Raw genomic sequence first — 19319 nt, 5'->3', positions numbered from 1 at the left:
CGGACTCTCCCCTGCTTATACCACGGTAGACAAGAGAGTTGAAAAGAGGGGGGGGGGGGGCACATAATTTGGCGCAAATTACATGCTGCAGTACTACTGGGCAAACATTAAGTTACTGTGTATTCCTGGGTTATATAGCGCTGGGGTGTGTGCTGGCATACTCTCTCTCTGTCTCTCCAAAGGGCCTTGTGGGGAAACTGTCTTCAGAAAAAGCATTCCCTGTGTGTGTGGTGTGTCGGTACACATGTGTCGACATGTCTGAGGAAGAAGGCTATATTAGAGAGGAGCAGGAGCAAATGAATGTGGTGTCTCCGCCGACAGCTGATTGGATGGATATGTGGAATGTTTTAAATGCTAGTGTAAACTCATTGCACAAAAGATTAGACAAGGCTGAAGCTTTGGGACAGTCAGGGTCTCAACCCATGCCTGATCCTATGTTGCAGGGACTGTCAGGGTCTCATAAGCGCCCACTATCCCAGATTGTTGACACAGATACAGACACGGACTCTGACTCCAGTGTCGATTACGATGATGCAAAGTTACAGCCAAAATTGGCAAAATCCATTCGATATATGATTATGGCAATAAAAGATGTTTTGCACATCAGAGAGGAACCCCCTGTCCCTGACAAGAGGGTACATATGTACAAGGTGAAAAAGCCTGAGGTAACCTTTGAGGGGGTCACACGAGCTGAACGAGTTATGTGAAAAAGCTTGGGAATCTCCAGATAAAAGACTGCAGATTTCCAAAAGGATTCTTATGGCGTATCCTTTCCCATCAATGGATAGGTTACGATGGGAATCCTCCCCTAGGGTGGACAAAGCATTAACACGCTTATCCAAGAAGGTAGCCCTCCCGTCCCAGTATACGGCTACCCTCAAAGAGTCTGCTGACCGCAAACAGGAGATTACCCTGAAGTCCATTTATACACATTCAGGTACCTTACTCAGACCGGCAATTGCGTCGGCCTGGGTGTGTAGTGCTGTAGCGGCATGGACGGATACCTTATCTGTGGGGATGGATACCCTAGATAAGGATACTATTTTATTGACCCTGGGGCATATAAGAGATGCTGTCCTATATATGTGTGTATGCAAACTACAGGTGGTGCTGCAGGGCTCATACCCTTTTACTTGTCTTTTAGAGCAACTCTGGAGCTGTTTCTGGGTCCAGCTGCTGCAAGAAATCAGCTTGAATGCTTCAGGGGCTGGGGCATGGCCAACATGAGCCCACACTGATGGGGGGTGGGGGTGTATAAAGCGATTTAGGGGTCATCCAAGCGCAACCCCACAAAGGCCGCCATGCCCTGCGTGACCCTTTTCTCTTTTCATATGCAGACGAGGGTTGCAGCCAACTATGCCCACTGCTTGGATGACATCACTATATGCAAATCCATCTGCTGCAGGCCTTCCCCCAGGAATGCTTGCAGTAGTTGTTGCATTTGGTTTGTTGTTTGGGGGTGCTTCAGTATTAGGCAGCCTTCTGCCCTCCCACATTCGTCTGAAAATGTGTTCTCCCTGCAGTTGTTGTTCCCAGATGAGAGTTCCCTTGTGCTTCCTCAGTTGAATCTCCTTAACTTGACAGGGGTGTGCCCGAGCAGCCGCCCTCCACAGCCCTATCCCAACACATACTTATCTTGCATATGAGATCTCTTGATCATGAAGATAGTTCTCACAGGGTGAGGTTCATCCATTACATTTTAAAGTAGGAAGGTACAAATTACATATTCAAATTACATATATGTGCTGGATTCAGATGTTTTCCCCCCTTCCTTTCTCAATTGTGCCCATCAGCAGCTATTCTAATGTTGCTGCCAATGGGTGTGACGCATTCATTTCTTCTGTGGGGTACACTGGACTCCACAAGGATTCACATTGTATATGTACACCAGAGTAGGATCTTGATCTGAGGCACCAACAGGCTCAAAGCTTTTGACTGTTCCCAAGATGCTCAGCGCCCCCTCCTCTATAACCTCGCTTCCATGAACAGGGAGCTCAGTTTGTAGTTGGTGCCTTCAGTAGCAGGCCACTTAACAGGGGGCTTCCTCAGGCAGCCTATTCTTAGCTATTAATTTTGGCAAGAAAAGAAGAACTTTTTTTATAAGAATCTACAAGGGCTGCAGCAGGCTAGGTCTAATAGACCTCTTTACTGCAGCTCCATCACTCCCAGTGGCGCAGTATACTCCCGTGCCCCGGTTGCTGGGTCACTGCAGCGGAGGCTCCGGTTTCTTCCTAAGGTCAGTCACACACACACCGCCCTCCGGGATCACGAGGCCGCTGATGGGGGCGGGCCGTGTGCGCACTGGCGTGGACACTGATTACTGGGCAGCCGCTCCACTAGCCACCAGGGACAGTTAAGGAGCACAGCTCTGGGGTTTTTTCTCCTATATTAACCCCATTTTGTACTACCCGCAGTGCATTGTGATAGGTAATGGGGCCTGATTCAGGTTGGATCGCAATCCAACTGCAAAAACTGCTAAGAGCATACGCATCCGCCTGCATTTTCTGCGGCACCCCGCAGATAATGCGATCACCTCTGCCTGTGAATCGGTGAAGGGGGGGGGGGAGGGGGGTCAACAACACTCCATTTCCAAGTCGGAGATGGAGCGGTGCGGGGGCACGGTTTCAAAATGGGGTCGGCAATGGAGAAACAGGAGGCGTGGTCAGAGCAGCTGCATGACATCACATGGGCCGGACTCTGCCAGTGGAGCCCCAGCGTCATGAGGTAGATTTTGTAGAGGCCGGGGAGGACTTCTGTTCCTGGGAACTAGCTGTGTTGTGCAGCTTTATTCCTCTGCCCCTACCTCTGGCAAGAAAGGACGCACCTCGCACTTTCTTGTTTCTTTGTGACCGAAAGGACTGCATTTGATAATGCGGAGCTTTCTTATGCTGTGAGGGAACATAAGGTAAAAAATTTGATTTTCCAACTGTAGCTGTGCGTGTTAATGCTTTGTCCATCCTACGGGAGGATTTCCATCGTAACCTATCCGTTGATGGAAAAGGATACGCCATAAGAATCCTTTTGGAAATCTGCAGTCTTTTATCTGGAGATTCCCAAGCTTTTTCACATAACTCGTTCAGCTCGTGTGACCCCCTCAAAGGTTACTTTCCCTTGTACATATGTACCCTCTTGTCAGGGACAGGGGGTTCCTCTGTGATGTGCAAAACATCTTTTATTGCCATAATCATATATCGAATGGATTTTGCCAATTTTGGCTGTAACTTTGCATCATCGTAATCGACACTGGAGTCAGAATCCGTGTCGGTATCTGTGTCAACAATCTGGGATAGTGGGCGCTTATGAGACCCTGACAGTCCCTGCAACATAGGATCAGGCATGGGTTGAGTCCCTGACTGTCCCAAAGCTTCAGCCTTGTCTAATCTTTTGTACAATGAGTTTACACTAGCATTTAAAACATTCCACATATCCATCCAATCAGGTGTCAGCGGAGACACCACATTCATTTGCTCCCGCTCCTCTCTAATATAGCCTTCTTCCTCAGACATGTCGACACACGTGTACCGACACACCACACACACAGGGAATACTTTTTCTGAAGACAGTTTCCCCACAAGGCCCTTTGGAGAGACAGAGAGAGAGTATGCCAGCACACTCCCCAGCGCTATATAACCCAGGAATAACACAGTAACTTAATGTTTGTCCAGTAGCGCTGCTGTATGTAATTTGCGCCGAATTATGTGCCCCCCTCTCTTTTCAACCCTCTTCTCTACCGTGGTATAAGCAGCGGAGAGTCCGGGGAGCTTCCTCTCAGCGGTGCTGTGGAGAAAAAATGGCGCTGGTGAGTGCTGAGGGAGAAGCCCCGCCCCCTCGGCGGCGGGCTTCTGTCCCGCTTAAACTGTAAAATTGGTGGGGGCTCATACATATATACAGTGCCCAGCTGTATATATGTTATATTTTTGCTAAAAAGAGGTTTATATTGCTGCCCAGGGCGCCCCCCCTGCGCCCTGCACCCTTACAGTGACCGGAGTATGTGAGGTGTATGGGAGCAATGGCGCACAGCTGCAGTGCTGTGCGCTACCTCAGTGAAGATCATGAACTCTGTGGAGCCCGACTATCCCCATGGTCCTTACGGAGTCCCCAGCATCCTCTAGGACGTTAGAGAAACTAGGATTTTAATACCTACCGGTAAATCCTTTTCTCTTAGTCTGTTGAGGATGCTGGGCACTCGTCCCAGTGTGTACTGTGTCTGCAGTTATTAAATGGCCCTTAACTCCAGAACATTTATGTGGAGACAACTTTCCTGACTTGACCATCTTCCTTGGACGTTTTCCCCCTGTGTGACTGCTCCCCAGCCTCGGAGGGTTGCATCTGTGGTCCCTAGGATCCAGTCCTGGATCCCGAACCATCGCCCCTCTAGGAGGTGAGAACTGTGCAGCCACCAATGGAGTGAGATTCTGGTCTTGGAAGACAGGATTATCCTCCGGTGCATGTGTAGGTGGGATCCGGACCAATTGTCCAACAGGTCCCACTGGAACACTCTGGCATGGAACCTGCCAAACTGAATGGTCTCGTAGGCCACAACCATCTTCCCCAGCAACTGAATGCATTGATGGATTAACACTCTTGCTGGTTTCAGAATTTGTTTGACCAGACTCTGGATCTCCATAGCCTTTCCACTGGAAGAAAACCTCTTCTGTGTCCAGTATGTGTTATGATTCCAGCACTCTGGTCAGAGAAGATCTTATGGCAAGGACCGGTGCACTGGAACGGAATGCTGGGGAAGGGAGCAGGACAGGAAAATAGCCCCTGGCGCCCTAACTCTGTTGTCTCACCCGTGTTGTCAGAAATCCCCTGCGAGACTATGGTTTCTTGAGCCCTTGGCAGCCGCGTTTGAAGGGCGGATTATGTCTGCCCAACTTCGATGCCCCCCGGTCTTAATGAGAGACAAAGGGAAACCCGAGACAGGGTGATAACAAGAGGCCCTCTAACTAAACAACCAGGCCAGGGGCTAAGCAAACTCAAAACTATAATATGTGCGGAGAAACCGCCAGGAAAAAGGACAACCAAAATATCCACTTGTCCAATTCTCCTACCCGGCACCGCCGAGTACCAGAGAGGACTTGTGGAAGCGGAACCCTCCGCAAATGCTCCAAACACAAAATATAAAAGGTAAAGCGGCTGAGCCGCAACACACGGCAGAGCCGCAACTCACGAACACCACTGGATATAAAACGGTGATCAGTCAGGACTCCAGGGAACCAAACGACCTCTTGGGATGAGATGACAACTCCCGAATACCGGACTTCTGCGGACTGGAATGACCGGATACAGCAGGACTGGAAACAGACTCTCAGCAAACAAAGGCAGCATGCAGGAAGCTATTACCGGCATCTGTGAGAAGCCCTGGGAGTGTATTTAACAAGGAGTCCTCCAATCAGCTGCTAAAGGCTGATTAGAATAAATGCTGTGCAGCTGCCTTGCTGCACGGCCAGAGAGCAGGTGAATATCTTAATTTCCTAAAACCTAGCAACGGGGAACGCGGTCCACCAGTGGCGTCCCCGTTGCTAGGGTCCGTGCGGCTCAGCGCGCCCGGCGTCTAGCGTTGCTAGGGAGCCGGCGGCTGTACGTGCACGGCATCTCTAGTTGCTAGGCGCCGGGCCGCGCAGACCATCAAGCGGACCCCGGCGCCTAACAGTACCCCCCCCTTGAGGAGGGGTCAAGGAACCCCTAAAGCCAGGTTTCTGAGGAAATTCCCGAAAAAATGCCCTCTTGAGCCTCGGGGCATGAAGATCCTTATCCAGGACCCAAGACCTTTCCTCCGGACCATAGCCTTTCCAGTGAACCAGAAAATACAGCCGATCCCGGGACAATTTGGAATCGAGAACCTTCTCTACCAAGAACTCCTGTTGTCCCTGTACATCCACTGGAGATCTACCCTGAGAGATCTTCCGAGGAAATCTACTGGAAGAAACGTATTGTTTCAACAGGGAACAATGAAACGTATTTCCAATCCTGAGAGATCTTGGTAAACGTAACCGAAAGGCAACTGGGTTGACTCTTTTAATAATAAGAAATGGCCAAATAAATTTGGGTCCCAGTCTAGCTGAGGATTGTCGAAGCCTGATGTTGCGAGTCGACAACCACACCCTATCTCCCACCTTAAAAGTGCAAGGACGTCGGAGCCTGTCAGAAAATTTCTTCTCTCGAAAGGCCGCTTTTCTGAGAGCAAGGTGCACCTTTTTCCAAATGGCTCTGAGATGGGAGGTTAAGGTAAGCGAGGAGACTGAGGAATGATGAAAAAAAGAATTAGCTCTGGGGTGAAAACCAAAAACTGAAAAGAATGGAGACTCTTTAGTGGAGGAATGACAAGAATTATTGTAAGCAAATTCAGCCAACGGAAGAAACTCGGACCAATCATTCTGGAGTTTGGCTGAATACAAGCGCAAATATTGTTTCAATGATTGGTTAACTCGTTCGGTTTGCCCGTTGGATTGTGGGTGGTAACCGGATGTTAACGACAATTTCATCTTCAATGAGGCACAAAAACATTTCCAGAATTGTGCGATGAATTGTGGACCCCGATCAGAAACAATATCAGTAGGCAACCCATGAAGCCTGAATACATGGCGGAGAAACAAAACTGCCAACCCTTGGGCAGAAGGCAATCGGGGAAGAGCAATAAAATGAGCCATTTTACTAAAACGGTCCACTACCACCCATATGACTCGGAATCCGGCTGAAAGGGGAAGGTCAACCACAAAATCCATGGAAATATGAGACCATGGCCTGAGAGGAACATTTAAGGGCATAAGTTGCCCGATGGGCAAGGAACGGGGAACCTTATGCTGTGCACAAACCTGACATGAATAAACAAATTCCTTGACGTCTTTAGAAAGACCAGGCCACCATACTGAGCGAGAGACTAACTCCAATGTCTTAGAGACTCCTGGATGCCCTGAAACTTTGTTATCATGGAATTCCGTTAAAACAGTAACTCTCAAAAACTCAGGGACGTAAAGACGACCAGCAGGAGTAATTCTAGGAGCTTGGTGTTGAAGCTGTTTTAACTGGGTAAATAAATCTTGTGTGAGGCCCGCCCAGATGACCGAAGATGGAAGTATGGGGGTAACAGGATTGTTATTGTGAACCGGAAGAAAGCTATGTGACAGGGCATCAGCCTTAGTATTCTTGGAACCAGGCCTGAAAGTGATTATAAATTTGAAACGCGTAAAAAAAATAATGCCCAACGTGCCTGCCGGGCATTAAGCCGCTTAGCCGATTCAATCTATTGCAGGTTCTTATGGTCAGTCAATACCGAAATAGTATGTTTTGCTCCCTCCAGCCAATGCCTCCACTCCTCGAAAGCCCATTTTACCGCCAGTAACTCCCGATTACCAACGTCATAGTTGGATTCAGCGGAGGAGAATTTCCTGGACATAAAGGCACAAGGATGTAACTCCAGAGACTCCGGATCCTTTTGAGAAAGGATAGCCCCCACTCCAACCTCCGAGGCATCAACCTCCACCACAAAGGGCAATTCCGGATTAGGATGTCTGAGGACTGGAGCCGAGACAAAGGCTTGTTTCAAGGCCCGAAAGGACAACTCAGCTTCACGCGACCAGTTGGTAGGATCCGCTCCTTTCTTTGTCAGAGCTACAATGGGAGCAACCAGGTCAGAAAAAGAATGAATGAACCTTCTATAATAATTCGCAAACCCTAAAAAACGCTTAATTGCTTTTAAATTGGTGGGTTGCGCCCAACTAAGGATGGCCTGGAGTTTCTTTGGTTCCATGGAAAATTATGTACCCTAAAAAAGATACTTCCGTGACATGAAACTCACACTTCTCCAGCTTGGCATATAAATGATTCTCACATAAATTTTGAAGAACCAGACGCACCTGGGTAACATGTTGTTCCATTGATTTAGAAAAAATCAGGATGTCGTCTAAGTAAACGACCACGAATTTCCCTAGGAAGTCACGGAGCACATCGTTAATGAGGTCTTGAAAAACTGCCGGAGCATTGGACAGGCCGAACGGCATCACCAGGTATTCGTAGTGACCCGACTGAGTACTGAAGGCCGTTTTCCACTCATCTCCAGATTTAATTCGGATGAGGTTGTACGCTCCTCTAAGGTCAATTTTAGAAAAAATCACAGCAGAACGTAACTGATCAAAGAGTACAGAAATCAACGGCAAAGGATAGGTGTTTTTAACTGAGATCTTATTCAGGGCTCTAAAATCAATGCAAGGTCTAAGCGAGCCATCCTTTTTCTCCACAAAGAAGAAGCCTGCACTTAAAGGAGATTTTGATGGTCTAATAAATCCTTTCTCAAGGCTCTCCTTTACATAATCATTCATAGCCGCAGTTTCTGGCCCGGATAATGCATATAATCTTCCCTTTGGCAATGCGGCACCAGAAATTAACTCAATAGCACAATCATAAGGCCGATGGGGAGGCAGAATGTCCGCATTGCCTTTGGAGAAAACATCAGCAAACTCCTGGTATTCCACCGGAATGAGTTCTGGAATGATAGCTGCTACTCTGACTGGAAACGTGATACATTCCTTATCACAAAAAGTACCCCAATGTGAAATCTCCCCCGACCGCCAATCAATGGTGGGATTATGAAAGGCCAGCCAAGGGTGACCCAGAACAACTGGAACTGCTGGGCAATGTGTAAGAAAGAACTCGATTTTCTCGGAATGTAGAGCTCCTACTGTAAGTAGTACAGGGGGTGTACGGAGAGAAATAATCCCATTAGACAGCGGACTCCCATCTAAGCCATGCATGGTGACACACCTACCCAAAGGTAACTGAGGAATGCCTAAGGCCTTAGCCCAAGTTAAATCCATAAAGTTTCCTGCAGCTCCACTGTCAACAAAAGCCGACACCAAAGAACTGAGGCTGCCAAAGGAAACTTTAACTGGGACTAAAAGGGAGTTATTCGAGGAGATAAGCTGCAGACCTAGGTGAACCCCCTCACAATTCACCTGGTCAAAGCGTTTCCCGACTTGTTTGGACAATTACGAGCAAAATGTCCCTTACCCCCACAGTACAGACAAAGACCAGAATTTTGCCTTCTGGCTCTTTCTTCAGGAGACAGCCGGGAGAGACCCATCTGCATGGTCTCCTCTACGTCTTCAGGAATGGAATATACACACGGACTTGACCTTACAGGTGCTCCTTTTTCAGCCCTCCGCTCTCTGAGACGACGATCAATCTTAATAGAAAGCTCCATGAGTTTATCGAGAGTCTCAGGAGCGGGGTACTGAAGGAGACTGTCTTTTATAGACTCTGATAAGCCGAGGCGAAACTGACTGCGCAGGGCTGGGTCATTCCAGCCACAGTCGTTCGACCAACGGCGAAACTCCGTACAATAAACCTCTGCAGGATTTCTACCCTGTCTGAGAGCGCGCAACTGACTTTCAGCGGACGCCTCTCTATCAGGGTCATCATACAAGAGCCCTAAAGACTCAAAAAAAGCGTCAATTGACAACAATGCCGGATCCTCTGCTCTTAAACCAAATGCCCAGGTCTGAGGATCCCCCTGGAGCAAAGAAATAATAAACCCGACCCGCTGAGATTCAGTACCCGAGGAAGTCGGTCTTAAACGAAAATAAAGTTTACAGGATTCTTTAAAATTAAAAAACTCTTTTCTATCACCAGAAAAACGGTCAGGCAAATGCATCTTTGGTTCAGGGACTACCCTTGGGGAAGCTCGCAAAAGATCTTCCTGCGACTTCACCCGAAGAAAAAGATCCTGAACCATCTGAGTAAGTTCTTGAATCTGGCTGACTAAGAGCTGACCAGGATTTGGCCCTAAACCTGTTGGATTCATGAGGCCGATAAACTCTCACAAAACTGAATGAGAAAAAATTAAACCCCGTTTAATTTTAAGTTTTGGTATGGCCGGTAATAATGTTATGATTCCAGCACTCTGGTCAGAGAAGATCTTATGGCAAGGACTGGAGCACTGGAACGGAATGCTGGGGAAGGGAGCAGGACAGGAAAATAGCCCCTGGCGCCCTAACTCTGTTGTCTCACCCATGTTGTCAGAAATCCCCTGCGAGACTATGGTTTCTTGAGCCCTTGGCAGCCGCGTTTGAAGGGCGGATTATGTCTGCCCAACTTCGATGCCCCCCGGTCTTAATGAGAGACAAAGGGAAACCTGAGACAGGGTGATAACAAGAGGCCCTCTAACTAAACAACCAGGCCAGGGGCTAAGCAAACTCAAAACTATAATATGTGCGGAGAAACCGCCAGGAAAAAGGACAACCAAAATATCCACTTGTCCAATTCTCCTACCCGGCACCGCCAAGTACCAGAGAGGACTTGTGGAAGCGGAACCCTCCGCAAATGCTCCAAACACAAAATATAAAAGGTAAAGCGGCTGAGCCGCAACACACGGCAGAGCCGCAACTCACGAACACCACTGGATATAAAACGGTGATCAGTCAGGACTCCAGGGAACCAAACGACCTCTTGGGATGAGATGACAACTCCCGAATACCGGACTTCTGCGGACTGGAATGACCGGATACAGCAGGACTGGAAACAGACTCTCAGCAAACAAAGGCAGCATGCAGGAAGCTATTACCGGCGTCTGTGAGAAGCCCTGGGAGTGTATTTAACAAGGAGTCCTCCAATCAGCTGCTAAAGGCTGATTAGAATAAATGCCGTGCAGCTGCCTTGCTGCACGGCCAGAGAGCAGGTGAATATCTTAATTTCCTAAAGCCTAGCAACGGGGAACGCGGTCCGCCAGTGGCGTCCCCGTTGCTAGGGTCCGTGCGGCTCAGCGCACCCGGCGTCTAGCGTTGCTAGGGAGCCGGCGGCTGTACGTGCACGGCGTCTCTAGTTGCTAGGCGCCGGGCCGCGCAGACCATCAAGCGGACCCCGGCGCCTAACAGTATGACTCCCAAAAACAACAACCGCGTCATTGGGACCAACTGCGATTTTGGCAAGTTTAGGAGCCAACCATGTTGTTGAAGAACTGTCAGGGAGAGTGCAATGTTTTGCACCAACTGGTCCCTGGATCTCGCCTTTATCAGGAGATCATCCAAGTACGGGATAATTGTGACTCCTTGCTTGCGAAGGAGAACCATAATTTCCACCATCACCCTGGTGAAAATCCTCGGAGCCGTGGACAGACCAAACGGCAATGTCTGAAATTGGTCATGACAATCCTGAATTGCAAACCTTAGGTAGCTTGAGGCAGTGGCTAAATGGGAACATGTAAGTAGGCATCCTTTATGTCTACCAAAACCATGAAATCTCCGTCCTCCGGACTGGAGATCACTGCCCTGAGAAAATTCCATCTTGAAATTGAATTTCTTTAGGAAGAAATTGAGGGATTTCAGATTTAAGATTGGTCTGACTGAGCCGTCCGGCTTCGGGACCACGAAGAGGCTTGAATAAAAACCTTCTCCCTGCTGACTAAGGCCAATTTGAACAATCGGTGAGGGGGAACGTCTTGAAACCCCAGTTTGTACCCTTGGGACACTATTTGTAAAACCCACGAGTCCAGGTCCGAATGAATCCAGAACTGACTGAAGAGTTTTAGACGTGCCCCCACTGGTGTGGGCTCCTGCAAGAAAGCCCCAGTGTCATGCAGTGGATTTGGCAGAAGCAGAGGACAATCTCTGGTCCTGCAATCTTGAAGAGGCTACAGACCTCTTCCTTTTCCTTCCTCTACCTGCAAAGAAAGGGGAATCTAAACTTCTTGCATATCTATTGGGCCAAAATGACTGCGGTAGATAATGATGCGTCTTCATCCGTTGACAGGGAACATAGGGCAAGAAGGTTGACTTACCATTGAAATGAGGATGCATCTTGCTGCCTTTCCAATGAAGCAAGTTTAATTTAGTAATAGGTGAAAAACCATCCTTACAAAGGTGTTAATCAGAGACTTGGCTTTGTGGACACTTTTCAGAGAACAAATTTGTTAGCATAAAAATAAAGCCAGAAAATGAAGAGCTGTTTAATCACTCAATTGGATTTTTCTGCCAGCATATTTTTTTTCTCTGCAACCCACTGCTAAATTGTGCTTCCTAGCTGTTTTTATAAAATCACTGAATCAAATCTAACTCTGATTACATCAGAGAAGGCCAGGTACCCTACACCATAACAGGGGGTTTGAAATTTTGACTTGTCTACTTAAAGATCACCAAAATCTGATAACAAGGTCAATTAGGTCCCTGGGTGGGATTGAACCACCAACCTTATGGTTAATAGCCGTACATACTAACTGATTGCGCCACAGAGACACTTTGCAAAAGTTCATACTGACAAAGGCTAATAAGCATTCATCTAAAACGTTTCCTAGAAAAACTTTAAAAAGTCAATAATCTGGAGAGTTTTTGTAAGATGTTTCTTCCATCAACCAACGAAGAAACACATTGGTACTTTCCCATGATGAGTGAGTGCTTCAGGATCTCTTGCACTTACATGTGCAGCAGAGTACTGCAATGGAAGCATGCTGGGCCCATAACCCAGAGGTAGGCAGATTGAAACTATCCTCTGCTATATGCATTTTTTTTTGTTAATTAAAGTAATCCAAAACTGGGATTGATATTTTGTCTCTTTTATTTTTACTTAAAGTACAATAACTTTTACCATTTTAATTTGTTTTAATAGAATATCGACAGTATTGTTTTCTTTCAAAAATCCACTTCATTTTCTGTACCCTATTATTAAAATGGTAATTGACAAAAACAAACTACATTGTCACCAGAAGAGCAATACAAAATGTACAAGTGATATATTAAAATCATCTTTCCAGCTTGAATTTCAATGATGCATTGGGTCAACAATTTTGTGAGAAACATCTTCACCCTTAAATAAAGATTTTCTTAATTCCTTACCTGTGTGCTAATTAGATATCACCTTGTTTTCACATTAAACAGACTTCCACATGAGAAAGCAGCAAGGATGCAGTGGCGTTAATGTTTCCTGGTGTCAACCTGTATTATTTCAGTAGACATTGAAATGAGGATACATCTTGCTGCCTTTCCAATGAAGCAAGTTTAATTTAGTAATAGGTGAAAAACCATCCCTACAAAGGTGTTAATCAGAGACTTGGCTTTGTGGACACTTTTCAGAGAACAAATTTGTTAGCATAAAAATAAAGCCAGAAAATGAAGAGCTGTTTAATCACGCAATTTGATTTTTTTGCCAGCATATTTCTTTTTCTCTGCAACCCACTGCTAAATTGTGCTTCCTAGATGTTTTTATAAAATCACTGAATCAAATCTAACTCTGATTACATCAGAGAAGGCCAGGTACCCTACACCATAACAGGGGGTATGAAATTTGACTTGTCTACTTAAAGATCACCAAAATCTGATAACAAGGTCAATTACGTCCCTGGGTGGGATTGAACCACCAACCTTTTGGTTAATAGCCGTACACACTAACTGATTGCGCCACAGAGACACTTTGCAAAAGTCCATACTGACAATTGCTAATAAGCATTCATCTAAAACGATTCCTAGAAAAACTTAAAAAAGTCAATAATCTGGAGAGTTTTTGTAAGATGTTTCTTCTATCAACCAACGAAGAAACACATTGGTACTTTCCCATGATGAGTGAGTGCTTCAGGATCTCTTGCACTTACATGTGCAGCAGAGTACAGCAATGGAAGCATGCTGGGCCTATAACCCAGAGGTAGGCAGATTGAAACTATCCTCTGCTATATGCATTTTTTTGTTTGTTAATTAAAGTAATCCAAAACTGGGATTGATATTTTGGCTCTTTTATTTTTACTTAAAGTACAATAACTTTTACCATTTTAATTTGTTTTAATAGTATATTGACAGTATTGTTTTCTTTCAAAAATCCACTTAATTTTCTTTACCCTATTATTAAAATGGTAATTGACAAAAACAAACTACATTGTCACCAGAAGAGCAATACAAAATGTACAAGTGATATATTAAAATCATCTTTCCAGCTTGAATTTCAATGATGCATTGGGGCAACGATTTTGTGAGAAACATCTTCACCCTTTAATAAAGATTTTCTTAATTCCTTACCTGTGTGCTAATTAGATATCACCTTGTTTTCACATTAAACAGACTTCCACATGAGAAAGCAGCAAGGATGCAGTGGCGTTAATGTTTCCTGGTGTCAACCTGTATTATTTCAGTAGACATTGAAATGAGGATGCATCTTGCTGCCTTTCCAATGAAGCAAGTTTAATTTAGTAATAGGTGAAAAACCATCCTTACAAAGGTGTTAATCAGAGACTTGGCTTTGTGGACACTTTTCAGAGAACAAATTTGTTAGCATAAAAATAAAGCCAGAAAATAAAGAGCTGTTTAATCACTCAATTGGATTTTTCTGCCTGCATATTTTTTTTCTCTGCAAACCACTGCTAAATTGTGCTTCCTAGCTGTTTTTATAAAATCACTGAATCAAATCTAACTCTGATTACATCAGAGAAGGCCAGGTACCCTACACCATAACAGGGGGTTTGAAATTTTGACTTGTCTACTTAAAGATCACCAAAATCTGATAACAAGGTCAATCAGGTACCTGGGTGGGATTGAACCACCAACCTTTTGGTTAATAGCCGTACATACTAACTGATTGCGCCACAGAGACACTTTGTAAAAGTATATACTGACAAAGGCTAATAAGCATTCATCTAAAACGTTTCCTAGAAAAACTTTAAAAAGTCAATAATCTGGAGAGTTTTTGTAAGATGTTTCTTCCATCAACCAACGAAGAAACACATTGGTACTTTCCCATGATGAGTGAGTGCTTCAGGATCTCTTGCACTTACATGTGCAGCAGAGTACAGCAATGGAAGCATGCTGGGCCCATAACCCAGAGGTAGGCAGATTGAAACTATCTTCTGCTATATGCATTTTTTTTGTTAATTAAAGAAATCCAAAACTGGGATTGATATTTTGGCTCTTTTATTTTTACTTAAAGTACAACAACTTTTACCATTTTAATTTGTTTTAATAGTATATTGACAGTATTGGTTTCTTTCAAAAATCCACTTCATTTTCTTTACCCTATTATTAAAATGGTAATTGACAAAAACAAACTACATTGTCACCAGAAGAGCAATACAAAATGTACAAGTGATATATTAAAATCATATTTCCAGCTTGAATTTCAATGATGCATTGGGGCAACGATTTTGTGAGAAACATCTTCACCCTTAAATAAAGATTTTCTTAATTCCTTACCTGTGTGCTAATTAGATATCACCTTGTTTTCATATTAAACAGACTTCCACATGAGAAAGCAGCAAGGATGCAGTGGCGTTAATGTTTCCTGGTGTCAACTTGTATTATTTCAGTAGACATTGAAATGAGGATGCATCTTGCTGCCTTTCCAATTAAGCAAGTTTAATTTAGTAATAGGTGAAAAACCATCCTTACAAAGGTGTTAATCAGAGACTTGGCTTTGTGGACACTTTTCAGAGAACAAATTTGTTAGCATAAAAATAAAGCCAGAAAATGAAGAGCTGTTTAATCACTCGATTGGATTTTTCTGCCAGCATATTTTTTTTCTCTGCAACCCACTGCTAAATTGTGCTTCCTAGCTGTTTTTTTATAAAATCACTGAATCAAATCTAACTCTGATTACATCAGAGAAGGCCATGTACCCTACACCATAAGAGGGGGTTTGAAATTTTGACTTGTCTACTTAAATATCACCAAAATCTGATCACAAGTTTAATTACGTCCCTGGGTGGGATTGAACCACCAACCTTTCGGTTAATAGCCGAACACACTAACCGATTGCGCCACAGAGACACTTTGCAAAAAGTGCATACTGACAAAGGTTAATAAGCATACATCTAGAACGTTTCCTAGAAAAACATAAAAAAATCAATAATCTGGAGAGTTTTTGTAAGATGTTTCTTCCATCAACCAACGAATAAACACATTGGTACTTTCCCATGATGAGTGAGTGCTTCAGGATCTCTTGCACTTACATGTGCAGCAGAGTACTGCAATGGAAGCATGCTGGACCCATAACCCAGAGGTAGGCAGATTGAAACTATCCTTTGCTATATGCATTTTTTTTGTTAATTTAAGTAATCAAAACTGGGATTGATATTTTTGCTCTTTTATTTTTACTTAAAGTACAATAACTTTTACCATTTTAATTTGTTTTAATAGTATATTGACAGTATAGTTTTCTTTCAAAAATCCACTTAATTTTCTTTACCCTGTTATTAAAATGGTAATTGACAAAAAAAACTACATTGTCACCAGAAGAGCAATACAAAATGTACAAGTGATATATTAAAATCATCTTTCCAGCTTGAATTTCAATGATGCATTGGGGCAACAATTTTGTGAGAAACATCTTCACCCTTAAATAAAGATTTTCGTAATTCCTTACCTGTGTGCTAATTAGATATCACCTTGTTTTCACATTAAACAGACTTCCACATGAGAAAGCAGCAAGGATGCAGTGGCGTTAATGTTTCCTGGTGTCAACCTGTATTATTTCAGTAGACATTGAAATGAGGATGCATCTTGCTGCCTTTCCAATGAAGCAAGTTTAATTTAGTAATAGGTGAAAAACCATCCCTACAAAGGTGTTAATCAGAGACTTGGCTTTGTGGACACTTTTCAGAGAACAAATTTGTTAGCATAAAAATTAAGCAAGAAAATTAAGAGCTGTTAAATCAAGCAATTTGATTTTTTTGCAAGCATATTTCTTTTTCTCTGCAACCCACTGCTAAATTGTGCTTCCTAGATGTTTTTATAAAATCACTGAATCAAATCTAACTCTGATTACATCAGAGAAGGCCAGGTACCCTACACAATAAGAGGGGGTTTGAAATTTTGACTTGTCTACTTAAATATCACCAAAATCTGATGACAAGGTCAATTACGTCCCTGGGTGGGATTGAACCACCAACCTTTTGGTTAAAAGCCGTACACACTAACTGATTGTGCCACAGAGACACTTTGCAAAAGTACATACTGACAAAGGCTAATAAGCATTCATCTAAAACGTTTCCTAGAAAAACTTAATAAAGTCAATAATCTGGAGAGTTTTTGTAAGATGTTTCTTCTATCAACCAACGAAGAAACACATTGGTACTTTCCCATGATGAGTGAGTGCTTCAGGATCTCTTGCACTTACATGTGCAGCAGAGTACAGCAATGGAAGCATGCTGGGCCCATAACCCAGAGGTAGGCAGATTGAAACTATCCTCTGCTATATGCATTTTTTTGTTTGTTAATTAAAGTAATCCAAAACTGGGATTGATATTTTGGCTCTTTTATTTTTACTTAAAGTACAATAACTTTTACCATTTTAATTTGTTTTAATAGTATATTGACAGTATTGTTTTCTTTCAAAAATCCACTTAATTTTCTTTACACTATTATTAAAATGGTAATTGACAAAAACAAACTACATTGTCACCAGAAGAGCAATACAAAATGTACAAGTGATATATTAAAATCATCTTTCCAGCTTGAATTTCAATGATGCATTGGGGCAACGATTTTGTGAGAAACATCTTCACCCTTAAATAAAGATTTTCTTAATTCCTTACCTGTGTGCTAATTAGATATCACCTTGTTTTCACATTAAACAGACTTCCACATGAGAAAGCAGCAAGGATGCAGTGGCGTTAATGTTTCCTGGTGTCAACCTGTATTATTTCAGTAGACATTGAAATGAGGATGCATCTTGCTGCCTTTCCAATGAAGCAAGTTTAATTTAGTAATAGGTGAAAAACCATCCTTACAAAGGTGTTAATCAGAGACTTGGCTTTGTGGACACTTTTCAGAGAACAAATTTGTTAGCATAAAAATAAAGCCAGAAAATAAAGAGCTGTTTAATCACTCAATTGGATTTTTCTGCCAGCATATTTTTTTTCTCTGCTACCCACTGCTAAATTGTGCTTCCTAGCTTTTTTTATAAAATCACTGAATCAAATCTAACTCTGATTACATCAGAGAAGGCCAGGTACCCTACACAATAACAGGGGGTATGAAATTTGACTTGTCTACTTAAAGATCACAAAAATCTGATAACAAGGTCAATTACGTCCCTGGGTGGGATTGAACCACTAACCTTTTGGTTAATAGCCGTACATACTAACTGATTGCGCCACAGAGACACTTTGCAAAAGTACATACTGACAAATGCTAATAAGCATTCATCTAAAACGTTTCCTAGAAAAACTTAAAAAAGTCAATAATCTGGAGAGTTTTTGTAAGATGTTTCTTCTATCAACCAACGAAGAAACACATTGGTACTTTCCCATGATGAGTGAGTGCTTCAGGATCTCTTGCACTTACATGTGCAGCAGAGTACAGCAATGGAAGCATGCTGGGCCCATAACCCAGAGGTAGGCAGATTGAAACTATCCTCTGCTATATGCATTTTTTTTTGTTAATTAAAGTAATCCAAAACTGGGATTGATATTTTGTCTCTTTTATTTTTACTTAAAGTACAATAACTTTTACCATTTTAATTTGTTTTAATAGTATATTGACAGTATTGTTTTCTTTCAAAAATCCACTTAATTTTCTTTACCCTATTATTAAAATGGTAATTGACAAAAACAAACTACATTGTCACCAGAAGAGCAATACAAAATGTACAAGTGATATATTAAAATCATCTTTCCAGCTTGAATTTCAACGATGCATTGGGGCAACGATTTTGTGAGAAACATCTTCACCCTTAAATAAAGATTTTCTTAATTCCTTACCTGTGTGCTAATTAGATATCACCAAACAAGGCTTCACCTTCATAGGGAAGAGACTCCCTTTCTTCTTGGAGTCAGCATCAGCATTCTCTTGGTGAATCCACAATGCCCTCCTATCCGACACTGCCATGAAATTGGCCCGTGAACTCAAGAGTCCTATATCCCTTGCAGTCTCACGTAAGTATGCTGCAGTGTCCTTGATATGATACAACGTAAGGAGTATCCCATCTCTCCAGGGTATCTATATCGGATGACAAGGTATTCGACCAATTCTTGAATACTACTACTCACCCATGCACATGTATTTGTATTCTGTCCGCGGCGGGAAATGAATAAACAACCAGAATCCTTTTGGGGATTTGAAACCATTTTGTCGAGCTGGCCCAGACTTTCTCAAACAGAGATGGAGGAACGTTACATCAGCTTTCATTATATATCTATATATACATACATATAGACCCCTTTGTCAGGAACAGCAGGGTCTTCAGTGATTTTAATATGTCCATAATATCCACAATCATGTACTGAATGCTCCTTGCCAATATTGGATCTAATCAGGAAACTTATGGTCGACATAAGTATCAGTATCCGTGTCAGTATCAGTGTGTAGTAACTGGGCAAAATAACATTTTTGCGACCCAGCGGGGCCTGAGGG

General features: G+C 43.4%; 1 non-coding gene across 1 annotated transcript; it reads right to left on the bottom strand.

Annotated features, from left to right (window-relative positions):
* Positions 1 to 15660: 15660 nt before the first annotated feature.
* TRNAN-AUU (transfer RNA asparagine (anticodon AUU)) lies at positions 15661 to 15734 on the bottom strand. Its single transcript has one exon. It is a non-coding gene; the product is annotated as a tRNA-Asn (tRNA).
* Positions 15735 to 19319: the final 3585 nt, after the last annotated feature.

The sequence above is a fragment of the Pseudophryne corroboree genome, unplaced genomic scaffold (assembly GCF_028390025.1).
Source record: "Pseudophryne corroboree isolate aPseCor3 unplaced genomic scaffold, aPseCor3.hap2 scaffold_518, whole genome shotgun sequence".
Lineage (NCBI taxonomy): Eukaryota > Metazoa > Chordata > Amphibia > Anura > Myobatrachidae > Pseudophryne > Pseudophryne corroboree.
This window is presented reverse-complemented; position numbering and strand designations above follow the sequence as displayed.